The following is a 19,503-nucleotide window of genomic DNA, read 5'->3' as shown; positions in this document are numbered from 1 at the left end:
CTGAGGCACCTATCAATGTTAAATAATTGAGCAGGTTTGTGGGTCAGATCAAATGGTATAGTAGGTACATCAGATATATGGCCAATGTCTGCATGCCTCTTACTCACTTTACCAAAATACATGTAGCTTTTGTATGGTCTGAACCTCAAGAAAAATCATTGAAAATGGTGAAGAAGATGCTGTAAGTTTCTCCTTTTTTGCAACCTCTTGATTGGATATTGCCATTCCATGCTTTTGTTGATGCCTTGGATGTGGCTTTTGGGGCAAGGAGTACAGTAGAGAGAGAGCTGCGTTGATAAGGGAGAGAGCACTTTGGTCCTTGGCAAGGAGTGGAGTGGAGTGGAGTGGAGTGGAGAGAGAGAGAGAGAGAGAGAGAGAGAGAGAGAGAGAGAGAGAGAGAGAGAGAGAGAGAGAGAGAGAGAGCATTGGAGCTGGGCTGATAGCTACACTAGAGAGAGATCAACACTCCAGTGACCAAGTCTTATGCAGGGTACACCCGCCTCTACGCCTTCATTTTTCTTGGCCGTCCTTCAATGCATTGGATACCTCCATCCTCCATGTGGACTCCGTGACCCCTCCGTGACTCCCTTTCTCCATTATAGAGTAAATAGATAGATACATATGATTGTGTCTCTTCTCGTGTTGCTTGGTTGGTGCATTCCCACTATGCGTGGACAAAGCATTAATTTCTATGACAAAGGGGAGGATTTCAAGCAACCGTGGAGCTGGTGAAGAAGCTCTACCTCCCGTAGAAATCTGGTGTTCATGGCCTTAAGCTTTCTCTTCTTTGACTTTTGCAATGATGACGGTGCTCCTGCAACACACACACACACACACACACACACACACACACACACACACACACACACACACACACACACACACAGAGTTCCCTGGCAAGATCTCTTCTTGGGGGCTGAAACAAAGATATCTGCTGGTGTTTTACTTTTAAGTCTAGGAGAGAGAGGAACCCCTGTCGAAGCCCAACATGCCGAGAGCATTCCACTGGCTGCTGGTAATTCTGGGCAATTGCAAGGAAAATGGGTGAGGCTATATATGAAAGCATCTGTAAGGGTGCATGCAAAGCCTGCAGCTAGATAAGGCAGCGGAGTACAAGTAATAAAAATCATGGAGGAGCACCTATAAGTCCTTTGGAGTTGTAGAGATTGTCATGCTGAAGAGAGAGACTCTAGGCCCACATGCTGACAGATGAGAGATTTGTGTCTCCTATTGTAGACAATGCATTAGGGAAAATTTGGACTCACAAAGGGGCCTTATAAGGAGTTTGACTTCCTCTCTCATGTCCAAAAGGGGTGTGCAATAAAATTTTTGCAAATCAACTCTAAACTTGGCAGAGATTTGATAGTTAGAATCTACTCTTCAAGATCTTTCTATTGATATATAGCACGCCATGAGATTCCTCATATTTTGAAAGATTCTATTTTTGATTCTCTTGTGATGTGACAACTTCATCTAGAATCAAAAGATAATAAAAAATAGAATCTTTCAAAATATGAGGAATCTCGTGGTGTGCTGTATTTTGTATAGAATCTAAAGAATAAAAAATAGAATCTTTCAAACAATGAGGAATCTCGTGGCATGCTATATATCAATAGAAAGAGCTTAAAGAGTAAGTTCTAACTGCCAAATCTCTGCCAAGTTTAGAGTTGATTTGCAAAAATTTTACCACACGCCCATTTTGGACATGAGAGAGGAAGTCAAACTCCTTATAAGGCCCCTTTGTGAGTCTAAATTTTCCCTAATTCTTAAAGCGGTGCTACACCTCCCAAAAGGTGCGTGACCGAAACAGTCGGTCACCTACACCTACACGGGGGCAAGCACCTCAATGTTTAAATATTGTCGGTGTTGGTTATATATCGGGGTGCTTGCCATTGTGGTAAGGACGATCAGGCAGCAAACGGTTGACCAAAATGATGGTCAATGCGGCGCTGAAAAGCCTCGAACTCAGAACGTTCGTGCTCTCAGCCTGTAACTCTACTGCTACGCCCGCATGCACGAAGATGAGAACTCTGCATCTCCCGCTATAGACAATTCTTAAAGTGGTGCTAGCAGTCCCAAAAGCTGTCTGGTCAACCACTTGCACCTACACGGGGGCAAGCACCTCGATGTTTAACCATTGTTGTGGCGAATGTTAAGTATCGGGGTGCTTGCCCTTGTGTAGGTTCAAGTGACCGGTGTGCCGGTCATGCACCTTTTGGGGTGGGCGAGCAACTTGGATAGCTTAATGAGGAGCAACAAGCATCCCTTTGTCAAGTGTCCACATGCGGACATAGTGGTAGAGGCACATGTTGCCATCGCTTAGGTGCCTGGTTCGAAGCGTATCAACTCTATGTTGACCACTGTTTTGGCCAACTGATTTTTGTCTGCTCAGTTTGACTGGTAATCTTTTGAGGGTTGCTTGTCATCATGGCAAGCATCCCGAGATATAACCACCGTTGTGTTGGTTATATCTTAGGGTGCTTGCCATTGTGGCAAGCACATCCAGCCGAACTCAACCGGTAGCAATTAGGTGGCCAAAATGATGGTCAACACGGAGTGACAAGCCTCGAACATGGAACCTCCATATTCCCAGCTAGTAATGTAACTACTATGCCTACATACGGGAAGATGAGAACTTTGCATCTCCTGTTGTGAACAATGCTTAAAGCGGTGCTAGCCCAGTTGCCAAAAGGTGACTGATCGACACCTACACGGGGGAAAGCACCCCAATGTTTATCTATTTCCAGGATCAATCTCAAGCTGTGAATGCCCCACTAGACCAAAGGGTGCAAGCTCTCTTTAAACTGTTTAAAGTGAAGAGGGGATTGACAAGCAAACATAGCTAGATTTTGTGAAACCGATGAGTGGATGGTTGTAGGGAGTTTCCGAGTAGAAGAAATGAGGAAACCAAATAGTTAAAATAAGGGCTCGTTTCCTCGAGAAGGAAAAGAGAGCACTGGCTATAATGGGAATGTCCTATGAGACATGATCACAAATAAGGATTAGTTAATCCGACATCAGTGAGGTCCGAGATGGATCTTAGGAGAAAGAAATAGTTCCTCACTTATCATCACTCTTCTTGCTTATCATAGCATAACAACAATATAGTAATGAAGATAGAGAAGATGGAAAGCTTATGCATTGAAGCATGGCTCTTGGTTGGATTTGCATTCCATAGCCAAGAGTGTTAGTGTAAGCTCTCAACTTCTCAACAAGCTTGGAGAAGAAGATGGAGTTCTTGCACTTTCACCAAGTGATAATTTGTGAAAAATGAGTGTGTGAGAGAGTGTATACCCCCAATAACACCCCTTGCTTGCTTTGGTCGACCCCTCCTTGTAGCTCAATCTTGAAGCTCATTGGACCCCTCTAAGCCCTATCCAATCACATGTACATGAATGCATTTCAAGCAACATGGATAGTCTTTGGACAAGTGTCCTCCTTGCCACTTTGAGAGAGGGAGCTTGAAAATATCTAGATATTTGTTGAATTGACCTAGAAGCTCATTGGACCCCTCTTTATACCAACCAATAGGATTCAATCACACCATGTGTCTAATCATAGGGAGAATCTGGCATGTGTTCATGTGCCCCTTGAGAAAGGGAGTGCCCTTTGGGTGAGTGGAAGGTTAATTAAGTCAAAGATTCCCCTAACTTTGGGGCTTTTCACCTCCTTTGTAGGGTATCTTTTTGACTCAAGCCCCTCAAGCACCTTACCCCCCATGTATGCGAAGCTTCTCAAGCACCTTCCTCATCAAGCATGACAAGCACCTCAAGCACCTTAGTCAACAAGCACGATAAGCACCTCAAGCACCTTACTCATCAAGCATGACAAGCATCTCAAGCACCTTAGTCACCAAGCATGACAAGCACCTCAAGCTTGGGTCGAGTTCTCACCTCAAGCTCTGCCTAAGGTCTAAGGACTTTGAATACTAAACTTTGGAAAGACATATTTAGAATTTTTGGGAATTACTCAAGTCCCATTTTTTATAATGGTTCTTGAAAACTCAATATTTTTGTGTAGTTTGATCGATCATCTTTTTGTGGGCACATTCAATGGAATTACTTTTTTTTAAAATACCACCTTCATTTTGATAGACTTAAGATATTTGAAGAATCTCATCACTTTAAAATATTCTCAAAATATTGTGTTGAACTATGCTCTAACTATGCTCTAGTCATAATATAATGAGAACTTTAGGGCACTTGGAGGTTAGCTAGTAAGAGTTTGATGCTAGTTAATGAGTTCAATTTGGGGTACTTGGAGGTCTATTGAAAGGAATTTGGCGCTTGTTACCTCTTATTATAACTCCTCTTTAAACAAGTTTTTCATATATAAAGTTAAGGATTTGTTAAAACTGGTCGCCCTTTTGGAGGAAAAAAAGCATACATTTGTTTCCAGGTAGAGGTGAAAACAAGAATTTGTACATGGAAACCAAGTTACCTAGCATAGAGGTTTTGGATATGACAAGCACTTTCAAAAATATTAAGCCTGTATCATGGTATGTACAAAAAGGTGTGCCGCCACTCAAATTCAAGTTCGAGCCTCCACATGCACTTGGCTCAAATTTGATTCCGAAACTCTACCATGGCTAGATACAAAAATAATAGAAGATAAACCCCTACAAAATAGAAGAAGGCATGGAGGCTCCAACTTAAGTTCGAGTTCGAGCCTCTACCGTTGCTATATACAAAAATGGTAGAGGCTAAACCTCTACCAAGTAAAAGAAGTCATGGAGGCTTGAACTAAAGTTTGAGCCTCTTCCTTTGCTAGATACAAAAATGGTAGAAACTAAACCTGAACCAAATGCTCGCTACTACGCCTATGCCTTGCCGGCCATCGCCATCGCCATCGCCAGCCCAACCCTTCCCCCCCCCCCCGCCTTGCTACCCTCCTCCTTTGCCTCTCCACGCTACCTCCTCCCCCCGCTGTCCCACTGCCCCTTCCCACCGCCCGCTGCGCCCTCCCACCCTCTACCGCTACCTGTCCCCGCGCTGCTCCTCGCGCCATCCATTCACACAACCCCTACCCTTCAGTTCGCCCCTTCCCCCCCTGCTCCTCCTTCTTGTGCCTCCCATCTACCTCCAGTTTCTATCATTGACAAAATTGTTTTCACAACAGCTCCAACTCTCGTTGCCTTTGACTCTCCTCCATTTGCCCTTGCAGCAGTAGACACAAATAAAGGATTCTGCTCTGCCACAAAGAGAGACTCCACTATAGCCCCCTCGCAGGACCTTGCAAGATCCACTATCATACTTGCTCTCTCACCAACATAGTAAGCGAGCTTAGAGGCAGAGGTGGCGCATCTTCAAGCCACATCAGTTCTTTGCAAGATTCTTGGCACCAGACCCAACAGAGGGGAAGTGCACGATCTCCCTCAGGCCCACCCCCTCGTAGAGGTGGGCAAGATTCTTGATGTTCAGCTTCTCAGACGTGGCTACTATCAAATAGAGTTTGAGACTCCCGAGATGGCATCCAAGGTCATTGCGATGAGCCCCGTGGCCATCCGTGCATCTCGTGCACACTTTTGACAGTGATGCCATGGTTTTGACCCAGCTACCGACGTTCTTATCGAGGAGGCAGACCTGCCCATCTCAGTCTGCTTCCCCGGCCTGAGGAGGGAGTACCTTTTGCTCCTTTCCACGATAGGCTCAACAATTGGGACTATACTAGAGACACCTTGCATGGTAGCTTTCGTAGTTGCCAAGGTGGCCGGCATCCCCACAGTATGTGTTCTGATTTGGGACACCCACACTCTCCCCAAAGGTCATCCTACTACCTCGGGTGAGTGGTGGTTGGTTCCGGCAGAGCGTGGAGTATTCAGGACTCCCAAATCAACGTTTCATTTGTCAACATATGGGCCATCTTGTGAAGGCCTATCCACGGAGGAGACCCCGACCTACACCACAGACCCAGTCCTAGTCTTCAAGGGATGGCCACCACCAATAGACAGAGTCACAGAGTATGCAAGCAACAGAGCCACCCTCTGAGCTTGGGGCTTCAGTGCAGGAGGGTTATAAGAAACTAGGCAACTAGGCTCTACTGGATCCTCCTCCCAACCTCCCTTTATAGGTGGGCTCCTAGCCCCTTGCCCTAGACGGATCCCCTGTCCACACTGCCTATCCCAGCCCTTGGCCGTAGTCCTTGCCTAGCCTAGTTCTTAGGGTACAGGACCCGTGTCCTGACATTACTTTCCCCTTAAGGAAGAGTTTTCGTCCTCGAAAACACAAGTAGTAACATCTTCTTTATGACCGATAATTGGTGTAGTGAGGAGGTTCAATGAAACCAAGATGAATATCTTGATTTTCAACATTGTTGTCCATTTGCAACCACTTGGGTCTAAATGGTAACTCCATTTATAACTCACTTGAGTGCTGTCAAGGAGTAACCACAACTAAGAGTCACTTGGGTTTGAATGGTAACTCCATTTATAACTCACTTGAGTACTGTAAAGGAGTAACCACAACTAAGAGTTTTCCAAAGGCACAACCAATTTTCAGATCTTCTGAAGGTACTGGAATAATGCAAGGAAACCTTGGCGTAACTTTCCATGCAGTTGTGAGCGAGATTTCCTTACTCGCCTGAGTATCTTGAACAGTCTGTTACATGTTCATCCCTAATGAAGGTTACTTGCCAACATGCTTTGTCAGCACACCTAGTAAGTGCTTGACGTATGAAAGTATTGACACAATCTCCAACCCCACCACAAGAGGTGTTCAAAGTCGAAAATCGTACTTAAGTAAATTCTAGAATAGGGAGAAAATCATCTATTTAGAAATTCGTTTATGCTCTTGGCAGATCCTTTAGCACAAGATTACTCTTTGTAATCTTTGTAATCTGCCTATCCCCTTGGATACTGACAGTACTGAGGTGTGTTTTCCTCACGGTTTACAGACAGTCGTCCCAGATGACTGGTAAACGGGAAATCACAGTAGTGTTTAACATTGGTGAGGAATCAACAATGTCCGAAATAACCATCGTGGTTCACTTGGAAAAATCCACAAACGCCCAAACCGAGCCATGACCTCTATGGGTGATTAGTAGACCCAAAAGTAATCTCATAGAGATAGTGCACATAGAGTGCAAAATGCTTCATAAGCAGCAACCTGAGGAATATGCATGCCGTTCCAAATCAGCCTTTGCTAAACACTAGGACCCACAACACCTAGTGTGCATGCATTTAGCAAAAACTAACCCGAACCTGTATATCCATAATGATCTTTGCCAATACTTATGGCAATTGTGATGCGCCTAGCATGCATTAAAAGGAATGTAAATAGTTCTGAAAAGAAACTAAATACTTTTAGTTGCCATCTTTTGCAAGCCTTGCTGAAACGTTTGAATCACAATAGAAGGTGAAACATCGATCACTTCTAGGTACAGACAATGAAACTTTTTCATTAACAAGTTATAGCCTTGCTATATGTATAAACAACCATCTGTAATCTTGTTTAGCAATACTTGTACCTTAACAAGTCATTCTAAGTATCCGACAATTTTTGGCCACGAAATTGCTCCTGATACGTCGTGCTAAAAATGGTCTAGAAAACAGATGTGACCAGCACTTAGGGACTTTGTCGTGACACATATTTGAAATAGGGGGCGCCAGTGTCCGTCCCAAAGACTCATATTCGCCACATGTGGAATATGTCTCAACTAAGGATGTCTGAAAAAGAACATCCTACAAGTACAAGATGTACTTGTGTGTGGAGGTAGCTCTAAACACTTTACGACAGGAGTGAGAGGGACCCTCATTCATTGCTCCACACTGGCTAAACCGAACTCCTTGAGTTCCTAGACCATGTTGTATCCCATGTGACAACATGTGCCAAATTGAACCCCACAAGGAGGTTTGTAATAGCATAAGACAGAAAGATAGATTGGACACTTGGCCCAAACTACTTTGTGCCGACATGCCCTTTGCATGGCTCTGTCACATTCAAGCGTACTTAGACGTCTTGAAAAACCAAGCAAAGCATACTAAAAATGGAATAACACCAAATCAATAGATGCGTACCTGGAGATTTGAACGTAATGTACACTTACCGGTATTCAAATGGAGAGGAACACGTCCCCTACCTGAAAGACAAACAACATTGCACTGGGAACCCTGAGTGTTGCCTTTGCAATCCAAGCCCTTGGATTAGAATCTACATAGTCAAACCCCTTGGTAAGACTCTTTGTAGAAACTGCTCAACTAGCAGATAACGGTCAACAACATAGTCAACTGTGTACACAATGATTGAAATTAACTTGAAAAGTGTGTTCGTACGCTACCACGTGGTAGGTTGCAGAATTCTTTCCTTGAAAGTATAACTGGGAGAGATCAACTATGATCCGCAATGCACATCAAACTGTGATCCTTAATGCCTACGGGGTGATGTAGCAATCACCCACCGGGTCTTACCCCAAAACAGTATGTCCATAGACATTCCGTAGTGCTATAGAGAGAGCAGGAGACCCACAAGTGAACTGCCAAGCTCTTATGGACAGCCATGCTGTCGCAAGTGATTGCTACATCTATAGTTTCTTGTAGAGATCAGGTGGTGTGAGTATATCTTGAAAATAATCACCCAAAGAATGCCAATAGTTGGGCGTTGCCCCTGGCCTGACAACGGCTCTTAGCCTGTTTGGCTCATAGCCCTTATGCAAAATAGTGTTCAATCGACGAACCGATGTAGACTAATTTGAGTAGCATCTTAGCCACGTGCTAGCTATGAGTTAGAGCACCTTGGCTCAAGCTGACTCACGAGCAAAATGTGTATCAAAAGCTTAGGCTGGGCTGAGGAACTTTTCGTAAATTTCTAGTGTGTGTGTGCCCAAAATGTGTGCTCTTAGACATCTTATGACTGATTGGCAGCTTATCCTATAAGCATGCAATAATCGGCCTGTATATTGCTGTGATCGAGAGAGGGGACAACAAACACAAGCCACAGCTTTGACCTCTTACCATGTATGGGGTCGTGACTTTAGAAAAATGACTTAAAATGGCACTTTGCCTGTGAAATATGTCGTAGATTTAGGTTCCATTTAGTGGTAGTGTGCATTGACAGTAACCAACAATCATAGTAATAATTTGTCCTTGACAGAGGTGCGAGTGTGATAGCGGAAGCATATACAATGATGGAGTGGCAGACGTCGAGCGGACTAGTACGTCGTGCATACATAGCTAGTAATCCCGTGGCTTCAATGACAGTCTCAACCATGTCAACCACATAGTGCCAAAGATGTGTGCCATTATCATCGATCTGATGTACTCAATTGATAATACATTGGCACATAAGAGAAGCTGTGCTTCACACAAAGTCCGGCAAAGCAGTTTGCTTTGTACGACGGCTTCTTATGGAGTCTGTCAAGTACTTTGCTTTGGCCAACAAAGAGAGCTTTTCCAAAATAAAAAATAAAACATAGACAAGAACAACATAACTTGAAATGTACTAACCTTGTCTCCCACTTGTGGAGAGGGTTCTGGTAGTGCGCTCGAATCCAGCGCATAGAGTGAAGCCTTGTCAAAATGTTATAGAGAATTGGCCTTGCCGAATCGGGAAGCATATTGAGAATCATAGAATTGCTCAATACTGATAGAGACAGCATCTACAGCTGAACTATCAAGAGAGTGTCAAGTATTGCCAAACACATTGTTTGTAACCACTGCCCTTGGCATTGGAAGGTGTAGCACAGTTGGTGAGGCCCATCTACGTCATATATAGTGTTTTTGCCCGTATTGTGGCAAGTTATAAATGCTATGGAGTGACCATGCACCCAATGCATATACATAGGTATGAAGATTTTCTCGTGAAAACCTTTCTTTTGTCATGATTTTGAGTGGCTTATCTCTTCCTTGACACTAGGTCGGAGATACAAGCGTCAACGTTATGAAAACTGTAAGACAACAAGTTTTGACCCAAGCCTTGCTCGTGGTGGCCGCATAGAGAGTCCTACTGCATAGGAAAAATATGCTTTCTGTATCCAATGCGTGGAGCCTTGCTCCCTAGTTAAAATTGGTGTACCATGGTGCAGCTTATGACATTGTCAAAGGAAACAAAGTTTAAAGTAAATTATCCCTGGCAATTGTTGACCTTGTCAAACAATGTACGGAACTTGAGGACAGTTGCAGGAACAAAGTGTACCTGTTTCCCGTTACTGCGGGCATGCACGATCAAAACTAGCAAGAATCCTTGCTTGTGTAGCAAAATAACATTTGTTGATGTCCATTCATAGGTTCTTGTAAAAGAACCGCACATATCGATTAAAAAAACAACTTGAAAGAAATAGAATATCGAAAACTAGCAAGAATCCTTGCTTGTGTAGCAAAATAACATTTGTTGATGTCCATTCATAGGTTCTTGTAAAAGAACCACACATATCGATTAAAAAAACAACTTGAAAGAAATAGAATACCTGATGACCATGTGGAGATTGCAATGCACGGAGTTTTGATTCCCTTATCAAAACCTCCACTCGATGGCCATATAATGGATGTGTTCATGGCGGCATGGAATCCGTTTGATGGCGCATAGCCCTTGCAGTACTCCGCATGCTTACAATCGAACAATATCCCAAGTTTCCGTCCGTTGCTTTCCATAATCTTTGGAAAACTTATTGCAATAGAACTTAAATGGGTTATCAAAACCATGGCAGAAATTGCAGAGCTTCTGCAGCAAAATACTGAGGATGCTCGCCCTCTTTTCAAGGCAGAGAAGGCAAGAGGCCATGCCCGTGCTGCTCCAAGCCCGACAAGGAAGAGAGAGGTTGCCCTGTTCTTTGATCAAGAGAGAAAATGCAAGATGCTGTGATCAAGAGAGAGGGAGAGAGGCCAAAGAGAGAGAGTCCTTCCCCTTCCTCCATAGCTCTCCCCTCCCTCCCTGAGCTCTGACACCAATATAAGGAACTAGGCAACTAGGCTCTACTGGATCCTCCTCCCAACGTCCCTTTATAGGTGGGCTCCTAGCCCCTTGCCCTAGACGGATCCCCTATCCACACTGCCTAGCCCGGCCCTTGGCCGTAGTCCTTGCCTGGCCTAGTTCTTAGGGTACAGGACCCGTGTCCTGACAAGGGTTGGAAGCAGGTTCGTGGTTGACGTCCGTAGGGGCCACCGCACTAGCTTGGCACTCAGAGTGGTCCCCAGGCTACTGCTGCCCAGAAGCAGTGGGTTCCCACTGGGAACGGATGCGACCCTCTTCACTAGGACGAGGTCCCTGGCCTAGCTAAGCTCACCAAGATTTGAAACCAATGGTTCTAGACACACTCCTCTCTCTTTGCCCTCTCTTCAGTTCAAAAAGCGATTAACACCGCTTGGGTGAATGCCTTTATGAGGCCTAACACTCCCTTCACCAACTGGTCTTAGGTTGTCAAGGAGACCTAGCAATGCCTCATAGAATTCATGAGGAGGGTTTCAGGAAGTAGGAATGTTACCATCATATGAATGTGGTAGTGATGTGTGTGAACACACTTAGGACCGTTGGGGCATTTTTTCCCTCACTATGAGGTTTTTCCCTCGTTGTTGGAGTTTTTTTTGGCCGCACAATAGCATGGCTGCATGATGAGATTCAAAACCATGAAGGGAAATGATTATGTTATGCTTGTTTTTCCAAAGTCGGCACCTCACTTCTAACATCATTTTTCTCTGCACTATATAGCACATGCTTTGGTTTGCGTGTATGCCATATCTAGAGATCCGTTAAAATATTATAGAGTGCTAGTATGATTGCTATGATAGATATTCAAATAACGCATTCCCATGGGACACCGTGCACTTTGAGAGCACGAGCTGCCAACAAGTTGTAGTGGGGCAAGCCATGCGAGCGAGGCCAAGGGCTGTTGAAGGGTTGTTGCAAGCCGTGAGAGAGAGGAGACGAGAGTTCCTAGGTGGTCAAGTCGGAGGAACGGGGGTGTGAACAAAGCCTTGAGGAGTTTTTTTTAAAATGGGAAAAATGGGTGATTAAAGGGTTTTTGTTAAGCTGACGAGCCGCGAGCAGGTGAAAGAGAAAAGGGGTGCCGATGGGGCGAAAAGAGGGGCAGCATCGTTTGCAGACGGGGAGGAGCAGAGAGAGGGGGGCTCGCTCCATAGCAAGAGGGTAGGCCATGAGGGCCGTGAGCACGAGCGAGGGCATGAGAGAGAATTAGAGCAATCCAAAGGAGAACGAGTTTGCTGCTGATCTCATGCGAGATATTGTGAGAGAAAGTCGGGCTGGCCAATGCCGCGAGTGGAGATTGGAGAGGGCCGTTTGATGAAGAGCCAGAGAGCAAGGCTATGGGCTGATGAAGGTCGTGAGCAAGGAGGAGAGAGGGCTGCTACCTTGCAGTCACGAGAGAAGATGGTGACGAGAGATTAGGGGACAGGCAGCCTATGAGGGTCAATTACCCTGATCTGTGTAGAGGCCGATAGAGCTGCAGATCGTGCAGAGGGTGAGAAGTCTACAGTAAGCCGAGGGCTATAGAGGCACTGTTCTTTATTGCCAAAAGGTGTCGTGCTGCAGGCATGCCGAGGGCCGAGAGGAGAGTTTGAGAGGGAGCCCTCGTGGGCTGTTTAGGATCAGAGAGAGAGAGAAGGGGAGGAGACCCTTGAGGGTGACAAAGGGCTGCGAAGCCGAGAGTTAGGCTGGCCAGTGAAAGAGAAAAGGAGAAGATCTCTCGTGGGCTGCTAAATGTGGCGAGCAAGGAAGGAAAGAAGTTGAGGGCCCGCTAGGGGTGCCGTCAAAGGGAGAAGAAAGGGAGCCCTTGAGTGGGCTATGCTCTATCGAAACGAGAGAGAGCTCACGAGGATTGCTTTGTAGAAATAGGAAGAGAGAGAGAGCGTCCTTCTGCTGCAATAAATCGAAGAGAGAGAAGGAGAGTTTGACTTTGTAAACAAAATAGAGGTTTTAATCTCATTAAAATCCTCTAAGGGGGTTTTCCATAGACTAAAGAGAGATAGAGAGAGATTCTCTATGAGAGAGAACGAGAGAGATCCTCTCTCGTCGTTTGAGAGTGCATAGGCAGAAAGGGCCGCAAGTGATAAAAACGAGTGAGAGAGATCGTCTTACCATAGAATTGCGAAAGAGATCGAGAGAGCGTATTCCTCTTTTGCCGTAGATAGCACATGAGAGAGAGAAAATTTGCCACGAGGCTGTTGTGTGTGTGTGTGTGTGTGTGAGAGAGAGAGAGAGAGAGAGAGAGAGAGGGAGGGAGAGAGACTCGAAATAAAAATTACTGCGTTGCCCTATAGGGTGTAAGCCTGTTGTTGTCGCGCTGCCCTATAGGGTGTAAGCCCTGATACCTTCGTGCGAAGTTTGAAGCCAACGAAGCTACCTCGACAAAAGATCTTGAAGACGAAAGATAAGTTTGGTTTTTCTTGTTGTAAAAAAATATTTCCAATATTCATAAATACACAATAAATTCACATTGTCTCGTGCTCCTCGACCTTCTCTCTCTTTTGAAGTAAAGGCAACATTCTCTTTCTCTTTTGTTGAATGGTGAAGTGATCATGTTTGTGGATAATCATTGGTGAGATCTGACAGTGAAACTGCATTGCACATTCCTTGGCAGCAGATTTTAGCAGCACATCTCCAGCCATAGTTCTTTGTTTGTGGGCTTGGGTTGGGGGTTTGTCTTTTTGTCTTTGCTTGGTTTTTCTTGTCTGGTCCTGCTCCATGGCCCAGGCATAGAAAAATATCCATCACTTGTGCTGGTAGTGATGTGTGTGAACACACTTAGGAACGTTGGGGCATTTTTTCCCTCACTAGAGATTTTTCCCTCGTGCATTGTATATACACCTATAACTCTATGGATAACTTATCTTTCCATTGTGCACTAAACAACTCTACTCTCTCTTGTGTGCCTTGAACTTCTTCATCTTCTCTAAGTTGTGTTTGAGGATAAATTGGACGGGGACAATTACCCAATGTGGGCTTGCATGATGAAATCCGACCAGCAGAAGATAGATTTTCAAGATGAAAGTAATCATTCCAATTTATAGGTGTCTGCAGCAGTAGGTTTTGACTACTTCTCCAGCTATATAGTTACCCACTAGTAACTACTGAAGCTACTAGTAAAGGATCACTTTGAGACTGAAAACTTAAAACTGAAAAACTAGAATTGAAATCTTCATTGTTCAAGCCCTCTCTCTCAGAGGGGAAAGGGGGACGCTTGTCCAAATGATACCATGGTTGCTTGATATGCACTATGCATGTGATTGACTAGGCTTGCAAGGGTCCAGTCCAATGCAAGGATGATATACAAGGAGGGGTTGACCAAAGCAAGTTGGGGGTGTGCTCTTGGGGGGTATACTCTCTCACACACACATCACATGCTCTCATAATTCACTTTGTGAAAGTGCAAGAGCTCCATATACTTCTCCAACTTGAGAAGTCGAGAGCCTACACCAACACTCTTGGCTATGGAGTGCAAATCCAACCAAGAGCCATGCTTTGATGCTTAATCTTGCCATCTTCTTCATCATCATTACTGTGCTATTAGGCTATGCTAAGCAACAAGAGTGATGATAAGTGAGAAGCTATTTCTTCTTCCTCTTCCCTACCCTCATTCCCTGCTAGCTCTCTCCACCTTTGAAGGTGTTTGAGGTCTTGGGACTGAGGTGGCTGGGGACAAGAGGTAATGCTTTCATTTAGCTAAGTGACAAGCATAGTTGTGGTGCATGAAGCTCTCTATCTTCATTGCACCATCAAGGTTTCAAGGAACACACATCTTGTATTGTACCAAGTCTCTCTTTGTGGGAGAAACTATAATACAAAAGCCTTTTGGAGGGGACTCTACATAGATCCGGTCCTCAATTGTTGTCAAGTTCTTTAATTCTCTCTCTTGCAAAGTATTGTTCATGCCAGATTAATTAAGTATGATGGTTATGTTGCTACCTCTAATCAAGTTCACCCTTTATTTTCTCAAAGTAGTCTCATAAAAATGCTCACTATAGTTTTCTTAATTCTGCTATTCTCAATGTTCATAGTACATTACCATTACATCATTGTCCTCCTCAGTGAATACTCTGTCTGGGCATCTCCCATGTCATGCCAGAATAGTCCGGACCCTCTGGTGCAACTTCCATCGTTGAACACCATAACCTTGGTCTTGCCAAGGTTCACCAATAAGCCACACTTGTTGTCCTCTGGCTCACTACATTGAAAAGGTTGCCTCAAAGTGCGTTGAGGGGTTCACTATGGCAGATTCTCACGTAAGTGTTCCTTGCATATCTCTTGTTGGGATGTTTGTTTAATAGTTTTTTGTTTACTGTTTGTAGGAAATTGAGGTCGATCAAGCTTGGACTAGTGAAGGTTTATGAGAACTTCTATGGGTATTCAACATGGTATGGAAGTTGTTTCGATTGATGGGGCTAATACTGATTGATGTGCTTTATGCTTTTGGCATTTTGTTCCCCTTCGCATGAGTGAAACCTTTATCCTTGTAGGCAAACTCTTTCATTGTTTGTATATGAGTTTCATTTGTACATAGTTGTGTACATATAAGCTTCTATAATGGATTGCTAACACATCCTCACACTAGCTTGAGATTGAGACTAGTAGATTCAGAGGGCATCAAGAGGATATTTCACCTATGCATATAAATCTAGAGGCAGAGATACATTATATATGTTCGTGTACAATGTACTACGAGATAGGGGGTCGCTTCCACTGTCTATTTAGAGAAATATTTGGATATTTCTCCAGAGTCATGAGATATCACGACCAGAGATGTCTTGGATTGTATCTACTTGAGTTACACAAACATAGAGATAGTTAGAGAGAATTCCAAAGACAGATTATTGAATTCTTCACACCGAACACTGGACAAGTAGAGGGGCAGTCACTAGTGCAAAGCTCAACTCATACCCACACTTGTGGTACTCTCATTGATCAAGCATCAGAGCTAGGGAGATAGAGATGTCCACGACTGAGGAGAGGAGCTTCAAAACATCGATGGAGATTACAATAGAAGGTTCGAGCCATACTAGTTGACATTTAGAGTGATTTCTTCACACCATACATTGGACAAGTAGAGGGGCAGCCACTAGTACAAAGCTCAGCTCATACCCACACTCGCAGCACTCTCATTGATCGAGCATCGGAGCTAGGGAGATAAAGACGCCCACCACTGAGGAGAGGAGCATCACAACATTCACGGGAGACTACAAGAGAGAATTTGAGCCATACTAGCTCGACATCCAGAGTGCATATGAGGATGGAATCATCACCCATTATATCACCCTCTTGTATTGGGCACACATTGTATCAGTGATCACACAAACCATACACATTTGCAATCAGTAGCACCTTTAGTTTCACTTTAGTATCCCTCTTTTCTGTACCCAGGTTCACCATTTTGTAACGGTTTGGTCTCATATGTTATTTTGGCCTTTTTGAAGACGTTAATATATTATTTCATCTCTCTCTCTCTCTCTCTCTCTAGAGCTCAAAGTCTAGGTCATTTATATATGAGCAAATACATTTCATTTCTCTCTCTCTCTCTCTCTCTCTCTCTCTCTCCCCCCCCCCCCCCCTCTAGAGCTCAAAGTCTAGGTCATTTATATATGAGCAAAAAAAATTCATTTCTCTCTCTCACTCCCCCCCCCCCCCCCGTAGAGCTCAAAGTCTAGGTCATTTAACAATGAGCGAAAACATGAGGCACATGATGAAGGTGATGGCCGAAGCAGAGATGAGTGCGCAAGCATGAATCAGGAGGAGATAGATGCGATGTAGGCATTGGGCATAGCAATGATGAGCGCGCCAAGGCCCAACACACGATGAGAACCATCTATAGGTTTGCCAGTTTTGTGATAGGTCAGTTACTGGATTTAGCTATGGTCTCCTTACTCACGGTCTTGTCTTGTTTGTCTCTCTCGCTATGTTTTTGCAAGGTTTGCAGGCAGAAACGTAGAGGGCGGGTGCAACAAACTCACAAGGGATGACAAGGCTTCGCAATAGGTAACACACAGAGATGCAGAGAGAGAGAGAGAGAGAGAGAGAGAGAGAGAGAGAGAGAGAGAGAGAGAGAGAGAGAGAGAGAGAGAGATTGCTTTGTTTGTTTTGTGCTTATCTTTTTCTGGAGTGCAAGACTTCCACAGATACATCCATGTTTCAGGTTTTTTAACTGTACGAACTTTCCATAGGCTCTTACAACCCACAAAAAGGAACACAATTGTACCTGCATTACAAACTAATGTTACAACTTGACACAACAAATAAGTAGAAAAGCATTGAAACCCCATTCTAGATCTAAATTGTTACCTGTAGAAAAAGCCATGCTCGACAGCTATATACCCAGTTTCTCAGAGGGTGAGAACCATTCGCTAAGAGGTTGTCGACCTCTTCCACTAACAATGAAGACCATATTCCTAGGATCCCCACAGAGCTTGTTGAGAGTTGCCTAAACCTCCTGGCTAGGTGTCTTGTTTATAGAACCCTGAGGCACCATTGTACCATTGTAATCTAAAAATATGACACGACTTTTTGCATTCTTGTAAGTTAAGACGATATGGTCATCAAGTAGCAGCTTCGGGAAATGCGGATCAAGAGTCCGTGCCTCGGCTTGGAGGCACCAGTCAAGGTCATGGTGGCCTTGGATTTGGGCACCATGACTTCTATAATCTGTTGACCTGTCTTCACAGACAAGGGTTCATTTGTAAGAGCATTGCCCCTGGTGACCTCACATCTTAATTACTATTGCCTCGTGACCTCACGTTCAAAACCTAGAAGGTCAAAATATATTATCATAACCTCCAGCCTTCAGGCGCGAGGCTCACATTTTCATGGGCTTTTGCTACACATGAATTCTTGTAAGAAGACCCTCGATCAGATAGCTCAATAGTTCCATGCCCACAGTTTGACTTGGAATTAAGCATACTTGCCATGGAAAAGCCCTCATAGAGAAGTGCACCTTTTGGGTGACTTGCCTCCTGCGATTTGAGAAACTTTTTCATCTTGCTTCAGACGCTCATGTGAAATATCCAAATATGTTTATCGTGTACATAACATGGTATGTTAGTTCTTGTAAGCTACACCTGTAGGGTGTTTTGATTGAATGGGTTTTAGCTTCTAATGTTTGGTGCTTTTGTGCAGGAGTCGCCTACCTTGTAGTTCTTATTTGCCAACAATACATTGTTGGGGATGTGAAAACCAAATTCCTTGTATGTGCATGGTTGTGACATTGCTTTCACACTTGAAGTGGGTACTTACAGTCATCTGTACAAGCTTGTTTCTTGAAACATGAAAGAACTTTGTTTTGCTCTTTTTCTAATATCTCACTAATGCTTTTCTTTTATATTGGGTTTAAGTGTTTTTTTTAATCAAGTCTCACATACGTGGAAGAGGTTTTTTAAGACAGTTCTTCTCGGTGTCACCGGGTATAGAGAAACCTTGATCATAGCCATTGAAATGATTGCTCTCTTTACATTTAGCTACACCTAAAGCAATGTGCACAAGTTTTTGCATGGAGAATTTGACCATATAATAAAGCAGGTTGCATAAGTGTGGATGTGCCTGCTAGTTGAAGGTTCACTTAAATGTTGTGTTGCTTGATAGATTTGAAGTGTCTAAAGATTTTAGTCACGGGAGAATGTGGTGGGCTTAAACCTTGTCTATTATGTCTATAATTTTTTTATTTTGTCAATTGCACTTGTAAGGAATTCTCATCATGTCAATCGCGGCCGTAATCTAGTAATGTGGTAAATTATTGATGAGTGTATAACTGTGCGTTAAGCTAAAAGTGTCACCTCTGAAGAGATTGTAGAGAGGAGAAAATGGAGGATTGATAGCAAAACATGAATACCTATTGTTTTATCTTTTGAGGTAAATAGTTCACCTCAAAGAACGTCTACACCAGAGAATAACTTTGAAATATTTCTTTCAATTCATCTAAACTCAAAATATCTTAAAGAACTCAAAATATATAGTAACTGGTGCTGTACTTGATTGTTTTAAAACCCAAGTCTTTGGAGATTATAAGTTGGATTTAGTATGTAGGTCTAGTAAAGCATGGTTGAAATGCAAAAGCATGGAATACCAATGAGGGTTTACTTTGCAAGGGATCATTTATCCCAAGTAAACTTTATCAACTTAAAAAGGATGAGCAATCATTCAACTCAACGTAACTGGTTGCCTAGGATTTACTTTAGCTATGTTTGCTCATTATTGAATGATTAAAAAGTGGTATGACAAAAATCGTGCTTGGGGGTTGACAATCATGAAGAAAAGTGCAAATAATAATTGCTTGTTGGGTGGCACATTAACTGTTTTTGCTAATGTAGTGAGGGCCAAAGAAAATAAAATTTTTGAGAAAATGGTATGTCATTAGCATTATTCTATTGACCTATTTATACGAATGATAAATCTCATGTGAGTATTTAAGGAATTATTACTGCCATTTCCAAAATTGTTTTTTGACCCAATCATATAAATAATTGTATTCACGTGGGAATTTTTTTCTCAATGTGTGAAATGTGCAATAAGAAATTAGAGCAAGCTTTCACTCATGTGAATTATAAAACTCATTGTGAGAAATAAAGTCATAGTTCTT

The 19,503-nt window shown here is 43.5% G+C and overlaps 1 long non-coding RNA gene across 2 annotated transcripts; it reads left to right on the top strand.

The window, feature by feature from the left end:
* The first annotated feature begins 16,568 nt into the window (after positions 1–16,568).
* On the top strand, positions 16,569–18,225 carry LOC147452846 (uncharacterized). Of its 2 annotated transcripts, none has more exons than XR_015189005.1 (3): positions 16,569–16,749; positions 16,855–16,913; positions 18,048–18,225. It is a non-coding gene; the product is annotated as an uncharacterized LOC147452846 (long non-coding RNA). The 2 variants fall into 2 exon arrangements; XR_015189004.1 differs by having other exon boundaries at positions 16,847–16,913.
* Positions 18,226–19,503: the final 1,278 nt, after the last annotated feature.

Source organism: Adiantum capillus-veneris, chromosome 8, assembly GCF_014529385.1.
Source record: "Adiantum capillus-veneris isolate H3 chromosome 8, ASM1452938v2, whole genome shotgun sequence".
NCBI classification, from domain to species: domain Eukaryota; kingdom Viridiplantae; phylum Streptophyta; class Polypodiopsida; order Polypodiales; family Pteridaceae; genus Adiantum; species Adiantum capillus-veneris.
This window is presented reverse-complemented; position numbering and strand designations above follow the sequence as displayed.